The following is a 10,000-nucleotide window of genomic DNA, read 5'->3' as shown; positions in this document are numbered from 1 at the left end:
CCCATTTCCCATCTGAGATTTATCCTCTAGGGCAGTGAAGTTAAGTGTCAGTGTGGGCAAACACATGCTCTCTCTCCTTTAGAAAATGTTCTGCATGTGTCCTCTCCCTCCCTGTGTTTGGTCAAGGCCCATTAACTCCAAACAGCAAAGAGGCTTCAATATGACATCGCCTGAATAACAGTAGCATTTCTTATGAGATGGAGATTTTGTATGGATTTATGTCATTTAATTCATTTGAAAATGTACAGTTTTTAGAAAATAAAAAGCTCTATCTTTCTGTGGGGTGTAAAGAAATCGTACAAAAACTTACAATTGAGATTCATATGATGAATTCATATAAATATTCCATCAATTCACCAAAACTTAACATATTTTCTAATTGTCACAAATATTACTCCGCACAGGAAATATATTGTCACTGTTATGGACTTCTTTTGTTGTGTTTTCATTTAGTTTTTGTCGTTATGGACTTCTTTTGTTGTGTTTTCATTTAGTTTATGTGGATTTGCTTTTGCTCTGCTCTGTTGGATTTTCTCTGTTGTTTCCCTGTGGATTTATTAAAGACTGTGGATTGAACTACTCTTCTTCATCGTGCGCTTTACTAGCTTAAGCGAACCGTGACAGAATAACAAACAAAACAAAAAGTTAGGCGCGTGTTTCCCTTCATTTTTTTTTTTTTTTTCGTTTTTGAAAGTTTTTTTTGTTGTTGTTATGGATTCCCCCAAATTCCTCCTCCTCCTGCTGGAGCAGGGGGAACTCACCCTCGAGGGCCACACCAGACTTTTCTTAAAAATCTCCAACTATACCAGCTACCCAGATGACGCGTTCTGCTTGTTTTACATCGTGAGCCTCAACACCAGGTGCAGAGCGCGGTTGTCCGGAGACGGTCCTCGAGGGGATTTTGCTGCCTTCGTGGAGTGGGTGCTGGTGAGCAATGACTCACCATTCACCATCGGTCTCGCCGACCCCACTCCGGACCCAGAGCCCAGTCAACCATCACCCCACTGCACGGAACGTCAGCCAGAGCCCACCGCAGACAGAGACCCACAGCCCACCGTGACCAAAGAGCCATCGCAAGAAAGAGCGACTGAGCTGAGGATCGCCCCGGAGCTAGAGCCTCACGGATCGTCTGACCAGGTGCGATGGATGATACAGTGGAGAGCGAGGGCATGGAGGAATGCCCCGCCCACTGTACCACCGTTGGGGGTGAGCTGCTACTGGACTCTGTAGATTTAATAGACTTTTATTCTGAAATACCCGGTTTTCTTCCATTGTCTGAAATCTCTGTCTGCCCCATCACGACCATGGACGTCGTTCCCCTATCGCTGGCGCTCCCAGTGCTGGGAGTGGCCATCTGGTGTGTGTGGGCAGCACACACCATCCCTGAACCCCCGGACTGCTCAAAACTCCCACCCAGCCTCCCTCTCCCACCACCTCTTCATCAGTCCTCACCACCGCCTCCGCTGTCCCCTGTCAGCCCCTCAGCCCACCATCTGTGATGTGGGTTTGCCGCAGGTATGCCAGTCTCCATCGGCGTCGTGGCAGGAGGATCCCTTGTCTCCGCCTCCAGCCTCTGAGTCCCAGACTCCACCTCGACCCAGCGGCTCCACCATGGCTCCTAGCTCCCTCCTCTCCGCCATGGCCCGTCAGTCCACCAGCTCCGCCGGGCTCCCTCGTCCCTCCGGCTCTGCCTTGGTCAGTGGTCGACCTGCCATCGCCTCTGGACTCCAATCCTCCGGCTGCGCCTCGTCGATCCGTCCCACCTGCTCCGTTGTGCACCTCCCTCCCTCCAGCTCCACCTTGGTCCTCTGCCTCTCCGGCTCCACTGCGGCCTTCCGGATCCCCACCTATGCCTCGATCGCCTGAGCCATCTGCTCCGCCTTGGCCCTCTGGATCCTCCCCATCGCCCTGGATCTATGGCTCTCCGTCTCCACCCAGGGCTCCTCTCCCACCTGCTCCGCCGCTGTCAGTCTGCCCCCTGGAGTCGTTAGCCCTTCCTCCACCCTGACTTCTCCCTTCATCGTCGCTGCCCTGGTCATCTGCCTGCCTCTCTTCCTGTACTTTGCCACCACCTCGTCCTCCTCCCAAACCCCCTCCCTCCTTCCTTTGTGCGTCCTGCTATGTTGCGAGGTCGCGCCTTCCTGGAGGGTGGAGTACTGTCACAGTTATGGACTTCTTTTGTTGTGTTTTCATTTAGTTTTTGTCGTTATGGAGTTCTTTTTTGTGTTTTCATTTAGTTTATGTGGATTTGCTTTTGCTCTGCTCTGTTGGACTTTCTCTGTTGTTTCCCTGTGGATTTATTAAAGACTGTGGATTGAACTACTCTTCTTCATCGTGTTCTTTACTAGCTTAAGCAACCCGTGACATACGTACCAACATTTATGCAAAACTCAAAAAAAAAAAAAACTCAAACAAAACATACCTATATGTATGAATCACTGCTGTTTCCAGTCGATGAACACTAGAGGCAGTAAAACTCAGACAACTTTCATTCCTTTTCACACAAATTATAATTTACACACCAGAGTTTCGATTAAGAAAGCCTAATTTTCACACAATTCCTTGCACAATATTATGTTATGTCTTCAAAACAATTTTAACATGCTGTGAGGTTTGAAAACTGATACTTTTGAATGTTAGTTTCACATATGAAGGTTCATATGCGTGGGTTTTCTAACTCAGTTGGTTTGCTCGGTAGCTCACGCAACACAGCGGTGCACTTGAGAGGTGAAGCACTCTGGTATAAATACTGTGAAACTATGGGTTGCCAAAACAGCTCAAAAGTGCATAGAAGAAAGTTAAAATAGCACGTTTGCATCAGCGAATGTGTTTTTATATCACTTTTACATTCGCTAACACTATTGGGTATGTTTAGGGCTGGGTTTGGTGTAGGGGGTATGCTATTTTCCATCACAATAGAGCATTAATCTTTTAGCATCATTCACCAGACATTTGAATTCTGAACCGACAAAATATGTACCTGAAGCAACGTAATAAAAATGCAGCAATATGTGTCGGTACCGACATAATAAAAACATGGCCATGGTCACAAATTATACACACATTTTAGCACCACTCACTGGACATTTCACTCTGAAACTGCCATATGAAACATGCAATAATGTACGGCCTAATATTGGTTTTGCAGAAACATTGCCACAAGCACATATTTTTAATGAGCCTGGATTGACATTACTAGGTAGATGATAGAGTGGTTACTAGGTAGTTACCTAGATATGACTCTTTCAATGGGATTTTAAATCTTTTTTTATCATCTCCCAGGGGAAATTTGTAAATCTGAATGCTTGGAAATGTAGTATACCATCTTTCCTCAACAGGCCGCATGTAGGACCAGTTACACACCAAAGTTTAATCATTTGGATTAGAGCTGTTATCTTATTGAATTTACCACATTTAAGAGGTTTTTAGACCAAGCAATACCCAACAATCAAGGTAAAATCAGTTTATACAACAGTTCGTTCTGGTTCTCAAATCTGAGATATCATTAAGATTATCATGCCGGAGGGATCGCCTCACGTGATCTCACGCAGCAGATCGTCATTGATATTTCAGTGATGTTTACATATGTTAGCTAGCGTGCTAGCTGCTTTCTACACTCACCCGGCACATTCAAAACTGAGGCGATTTCACTCCAGCGCTTCTCTTTCTCCTTACGGTTGTGATATGTTTTCGACACATTATACAGACAGTCGTGTTACTATAAAACGTCAAGAAGTAGTTTCCTCCATCTCCACTATCCAACGGGGCCGTACAGCAGCTGTTTTGCGGTCGCGCATTGGTTATTGTGAAAGTACTGACGTAATCATATAGCCGTCATCATCCCGATTTAAATCCTAAATATCAAACATGTTTGATATGATCGGGGCGTCCCCGATTTGTGTGCGAGCAGATCGGGAGGTGCAAGATTCGATCGGTAAACGCCTCACATTACCAGATAATCCGCGACGAACATCAGGACCGATCGAGGGGCTCGACAAGATTTTTGCTCCGATTCTTGGGAGGGGGAAATCGGGGCTAAATCGGGCTAAAAATCCTATAGTGTGAGCCAAGCTTAACTGAAGTAGCACATGCCCTTGATACGAATTCTAAAAGTGACGTATGTTTAACTGTCAACTTGAGCTTTGAATCCGTGGCGGAAGGGAGTAGTTCCGCACAAAAGAGGGTTTTATTAAGCACTCCGTTGTTTCTTGTTTAATTACACACGTTCCGTCGAACTGTTGTATAAATGCAATATCACTCTCGTACTCGTACCGGAGGCAATCACAGCCGTTGATATAGAGCCGGTATCGCTCGAGTACGAGAGTGATATTGCTCATGTAATGTATTACCTCTCATAGCTTATTATTTCAGGAGTCTGTTTTGTGTCTGAGGTGTTGTGTTCTTGGCTGTACAGTGTTACTGCCAAATGACTAATTACTTCCTCTCCACTCTTGGGGGTTTTCACCCTTAGTCAGGACCTTAGTAGAGGGGCGGTGAATCTGATTAGTGTCCAATTAGTTTTCATGAAGACAGTGAAATTTTGCATGCGTGTAATTCCAGTAGTCAGCTATTCCCATTTCTCAAATGGGCATCGACTCATATTACCATGGCAACAAAAGAGATTACATTTGTGATAGTGGCATTGTGAGCTACTTGGTGGAATTCCAGAACTCACCTCTTTAATCTCTGTGGCTTCCAGGGAAATCACCTACATACTACGTATGTATAAATTAATGACAGCTCAGCACTGAATGATCCCTTTTTCCAGTATTAAATAAAATGTAAGTATATTTTTAATCAGTGTTTCTCTAATCAGGGGGGATTCACTAAAAAACACTTGCATTGTTTTACTGCAACAGTACCTATCACATTTCAGCTGTCTTGGTTCTAGAAGTATTTTTCCCGTATTCGCTTGCTTCTTCATCCTGATTTGTTTGCCGCTAGTTTCCAGTTGGCGGATTTTTATATTTAGGATTCATGGATATGCAGTTCAGCAAAAAAAAAAAGAAACCCTGGTTGATTGCGTCAACAAAGGCATGTATCATCGATTAATAGTAGGTCTCACAGTAGGTCTGTCTTGTAAGGCTGCAATGGAATCGTTAAAAATCAATTACTCTTGGAAGAAAAGTAATGGGATTTTTAATTCAGGAAACCCAGCTGTTGTGTTTTGTCTACTAAATGAATTATGCAAATCAGTTGATGAAGAAAATAAAATAAACATGCAACTCATCTACAGATGCAGGAGTTTTTGTAAGGCGAGTTATGCAGATTCTTGTCTTGCTTGCACCGCAGACCAGAAAGTTTTAGATTGGAATACAGCAGATTACACAATCTGGCATACTTTACTGGGACTGTACAGCATCACCAAACTGCTGTTATCCAAGCACATGAAACACGTTAAATAGGTTTTGGAATATAGCTAGAGTCTAGTGAGAGGAAGTGTGGCTCCAGAGCAGCCTACATACATTTTATTCTTCTTTAAAGACTTAAATTAACATTTATCTAGAATAAATGTGCTGTCATTTATCTCAGTTAACACCAGTCAGCATTCATTCTTAATGAATATTTGACATACGGTAAACAGATAGTAGTGCAGTTCAGTGTGTGTGTGTGTGTGTGTGTGTGTGTGTGTGTGTTAAGCCTCAGAAATAGGGTAGCACTAATGAGTGGTGACAGTGACTCTGCGGATAACAAGCGTTCCCCGCGAGACTGATTCCCACTTGGGATATCAGGTTCCCGCAGGTAGCTTCACATCCGCTCCTCACCAGCAGGAAAAACTAATGAGGAGCGATCTGGAGCATTCCATTTACTGTTGACAGTCCTGTTCGTGTAGCTAGAGCATTCGAGTGTTACTGAGGCCTCCAGGACAGACTGGAGCTGTTCATGACAGGTCAGAGAGAAAACTGGATGTTCCCTGAAATTATTCCTGGAATATTTGATTTTCTGTTGTGTAGTAGTTCTATGTTTGGGTGAATTTCAGTGTAAGATACTGCTGTCACTAAAAATTAAGATGACATGGTATGTTGAACATTTACCATGGTATTGTTTGAAATATACTGTACTGTAAATAGCAATGTACATCAAATGGTTTTCATTCAGTACCATGGTACAGTATACTGTACTATGGTACCGCCCTTGTACTTTTGTAAGGTGCTTGTAGCAGGCAATATGTGAATGCATTTTTTTGCGTGAAGTCATCTTACCATCTGAAGATCTGAAGGGAATATAAGATGTCTTGTTTTGGGGTTTTTTGGTGCAACAGCTGCAGTGAACTAATTTATTTTTTCATGTGTTTCCTCTTGAGCGAAAAAGATTCTCTAAAACACAGGAGAATACATGTCTGGCAAGTTCATTGACTGTACTTACTGTGTTTACACCTGGTAGTAACATCTATCCCAGGTGGTCCGATCAGAAGTGGTCAGCAGAGACAGATTAGAGTTTACACCTGGTATTAGCACACTCAAATCTCAAATGCATTTCCTGTGACCATTTGGGATTCAGTTTTCTAGGGTTTTTATGTTGATGTCAGGCATACTGAAGATCAGTGGTGTTTTGTGGATACATGCCCTTAGGAAAAAGAATCGTGCTTAAATGTGCACTGAATGTGTAGTGTAAAAGCAGTACACATCTAAAAAGTGCACTTTGTAATCATGTTAATAATCTAAAAATTAAAGGTTTTCCATTAAAGTACATTGAAAGTCAATATATTTTAATAATCTTTTGTCATGTTTTAAAGAAGTACAATTATTTAGATTTGTTGACTAACATACTAAAGCACATGTACTTGATTGTAATTTTTATCGTAGTGTTTTATTCGATATTGCATTTAGTTAATATATTTAGATATCATCATAAGATATCATCATTGCCAAGGTGTAACTACAAATATATTTCAATAGAATTGTTTCAATAGAAATGACATTAAACTAAAATGTATAACCAAAATTGCTCAGTACATTTGACAGAACACTTTAAACATATTTAAAATATATAAAGCATATATAAGTATAAACATTACATTCAGTTTGAACTTAAATTAGGGCCCTATGATTTCTGTGATGCGGAAAACACGGACAGAATCTCGGAATCCAGTCAAAAAAATGGAATTTGCTGTATAACACGGAATGTCATGGAATTTGACAAATTTTCATAAATAAATTAAAAGTAGGCCAGTACACTTAAATAAAATTGTGATATAGACTATTTTCTCAGTGTGAATGAATGGAGCTGACGCGCGGTTTCGTTTACTACACACATACTGAAGCGTGCGTGATGCTCGCGGTGTTTTTAGCCTCTGCTGTCCCACTAAATGACGACATGAACACATGAAATCCATCTCCAGCTGCTCTGAGAGTTACTTCATGAGCATTTTGCCGCTTAATTTGAGAAAAACTATTGTCATATTATATACACACAGAAACGTCTTCTTGGCAACCCGTCAAAATAAAAGTTTGGTTGAACTTGAACAAATTGTGACAGAAATATATTTATGTACAGTAGAATGTGTGTCTCAATGATGATGATAGAAATAATAGTAATAATAATAATAATAATAATAATACAATTATTATTAAAACATTAGAAGGAATAATCACATTTTATCTTCCATGTTTGAATGTTAACAGTAAACCTTGTACAGCATTTTGTTTGCCAAAATAAATTTGTTTAATTTAATTTGATTATAAATTAAATTAATATTTTATACCTTCATTTATTTCATTTTTTACTTTTAATAAATTGTTAAAACTACATTTCCTATTGCTTCTTAGACTTTATACTTATACTTTTATATTGGCTGTCATTGATCATTAAAACTGACATTTTGTTTGACAAAATAAATGTGTTTAATTTCATTTAATTATAAATTAAATTAATGTTTTATGCCTTCATTTGATTACCGAAAAAAAAAAAAAAACAGGATACTAAAAATGTGTTTTTCTTAAACTGTTAATAAATTGTTATTAAATTGTATAAGTGTCCTGATTTCAATTAATTAGACATGCTCTTTGATTACTAAAATGTATTTAACCATTAAAATTGATCCAGAAAAATGTAATTGGAAAAAAAAGGGAATCCTGAAAATTAAAACATAAAAAATAAAATAAAACAGATTTGGGGAAAAATTTAATAGATTTCTTATGGCCTTATCAAGTGTATTATTGCTGTAATAATTGCTATTTTAGAAAGCATGCTAAAGTGTATTTCTTTTTCACCAGGGTAGCCAATATGTTGCAGCTTTACTAAGATTTATTCAAACTTCTATCAATATTTTAATGTGCAGCTGATCATAAATTTTGGTAACAGAGCTTCTTTTCTGTTACATTTGTGTTTACACATTTGTAAAGGAATAAAGCAAATCAATCTCTATACTTTAGCCATAAATCTCCAATTCTTTTAAGACTACCTCAGCAATCCGTAACTGTTGGCTAAGTGTATTTTGGATGGATTTCATCTAGAAAGAAAACACGGCTGTTGACGAAACATAAAGAGATCCAGCTGGAGATGTTGTGATGAAAACAATCAGAGAATTGACTGATTATTAATGAAAAGCATATGGATTTCTCTCTCATTCATATAATAGCTTGCAGACTTGTGGGTATCCCTTTGTTTTGAAGTTCACATACAATATATGGTTATGTCATGTATAAATAGTCTCCTGTCGATCTAAACAGTGTCTTTCACGACCATAAAGGATTTTTCACTGCAAATCAAGATGAAATAAAACCATCATATCAAAGCCAGTGCAACGCTGTACATCTTTTTCCTCATTAATTAGTAATTAACTGCAGTGTGTGTGTTTGTGTTCTAGCATAAAGACAAGAGCGTAACTGTTGTGTTTTTGTCCTTATTCAGTCTAAATTGTTTGAAACAGTCCATGACACTGGCCTGTAGTGCTCTGTTTGAGTGAAATTATGGGATAGCCTGTTTGTCAAAGACTTTGTTTGGATGTCTGTTCAGGTCAAGAGGTACAGTAATCTGCATTATGATGAGTGCATTTACACACAAACACAAACCTATTAGTGCTGTTAGGTGATATACAGGAGTTTGTTTAACTGAAATTTAATGTACTTGTAATGATGAACTCAATGCGGTGTGCATAAATTATTCAGTTGTATTAAATTATCCTTTGTGATCTCATTAGTATTCCAATATGGTCACATTAATATCCATAGGTTTCTGTGCATGTACATGTTTTACGCTTGACTAGAGATTGATATGTACATTATCAACTTAGGTACAGCTTTAAAAATACAACCTTAAAGGGGTCATAGGATGCTACATGCACTTTTAGAAGTTGTTTGAACTTAAATGTGTGTTGGCAGTGTGTGTACACAACCACCCTAAAAAGATAAAAATCCACCCAGTGTTTTTTTTTAATCTGCTCAAATCTTTACCCCTTTCTCAAATCGAGCTGATCTCAGATGCCTGTCTGTGTGACATCACAAAAACAGGCCCCTCCCATGATAGTTTGATTGACAGTAGCGTTTCCACACAGACTGGACTGGTGTCTTGCCTTAGCTCCGCCCCGAGTGAGCTGTCATCAGTCCGCCATTGTTTCACTGCTGGAGCAGATGTAGACAAGAATGACTCCTAAGCGACTGAGGTGTTCTGTTGTTGGATGTAATAATGAACATAGCAGTCGTCATTTACTCCCGACATCTGAGCCGCTGAACTCGCAGTGGATTACATTGTTTCTGAAGGGAATGCGCCCCCGATCTACATAATGTGTCTATGTTCGTGCGAATCATTCATGATCCAACCTCATCTACAGAAGAAGTGAGTTGTATGTTTTGTAATGAATCTTTGCAAATCGCCTTTCCTAATAATGTGCTAATTAGCAAGTTTCACGATGAATGCGGCTAAAGTAAACAGTCCCTCTGAGAGCAGCTCGGAAGAGAGGGGCGGGGTCAGCAGAGCTCATTAACATTTAAAGGCAAATGCTACAAATCTGCATGCTCTGAAAAGAGCTGTTTTTGACAGGGTAAAAAAAGGTGTTTTT

At 39.9% G+C, this 10,000-nt stretch overlaps 1 protein-coding gene across 1 annotated transcript in view; it reads left to right on the top strand.

The window, feature by feature from the left end:
- LOC107671282 (kalirin-like) overlaps window positions 1-10,000 on the top strand; it is a 188,577-nt gene that overhangs the window by 64,202 nt on the left and 114,375 nt on the right. The gene's annotated exons all lie outside the window — the stretch shown is intronic.

The sequence above is a fragment of the Sinocyclocheilus anshuiensis genome, unplaced genomic scaffold (assembly GCF_001515605.1).
Source record: "Sinocyclocheilus anshuiensis isolate Anshui unplaced genomic scaffold, SAMN03320099.WGS_v1.1 scaffold284, whole genome shotgun sequence".
In the NCBI taxonomy this organism is placed as follows: domain Eukaryota; kingdom Metazoa; phylum Chordata; class Actinopteri; order Cypriniformes; family Cyprinidae; genus Sinocyclocheilus; species Sinocyclocheilus anshuiensis.
Note: the sequence above shows the minus strand (reverse complement) of the source record. Positions and strands in the feature narration are given on the sequence as shown.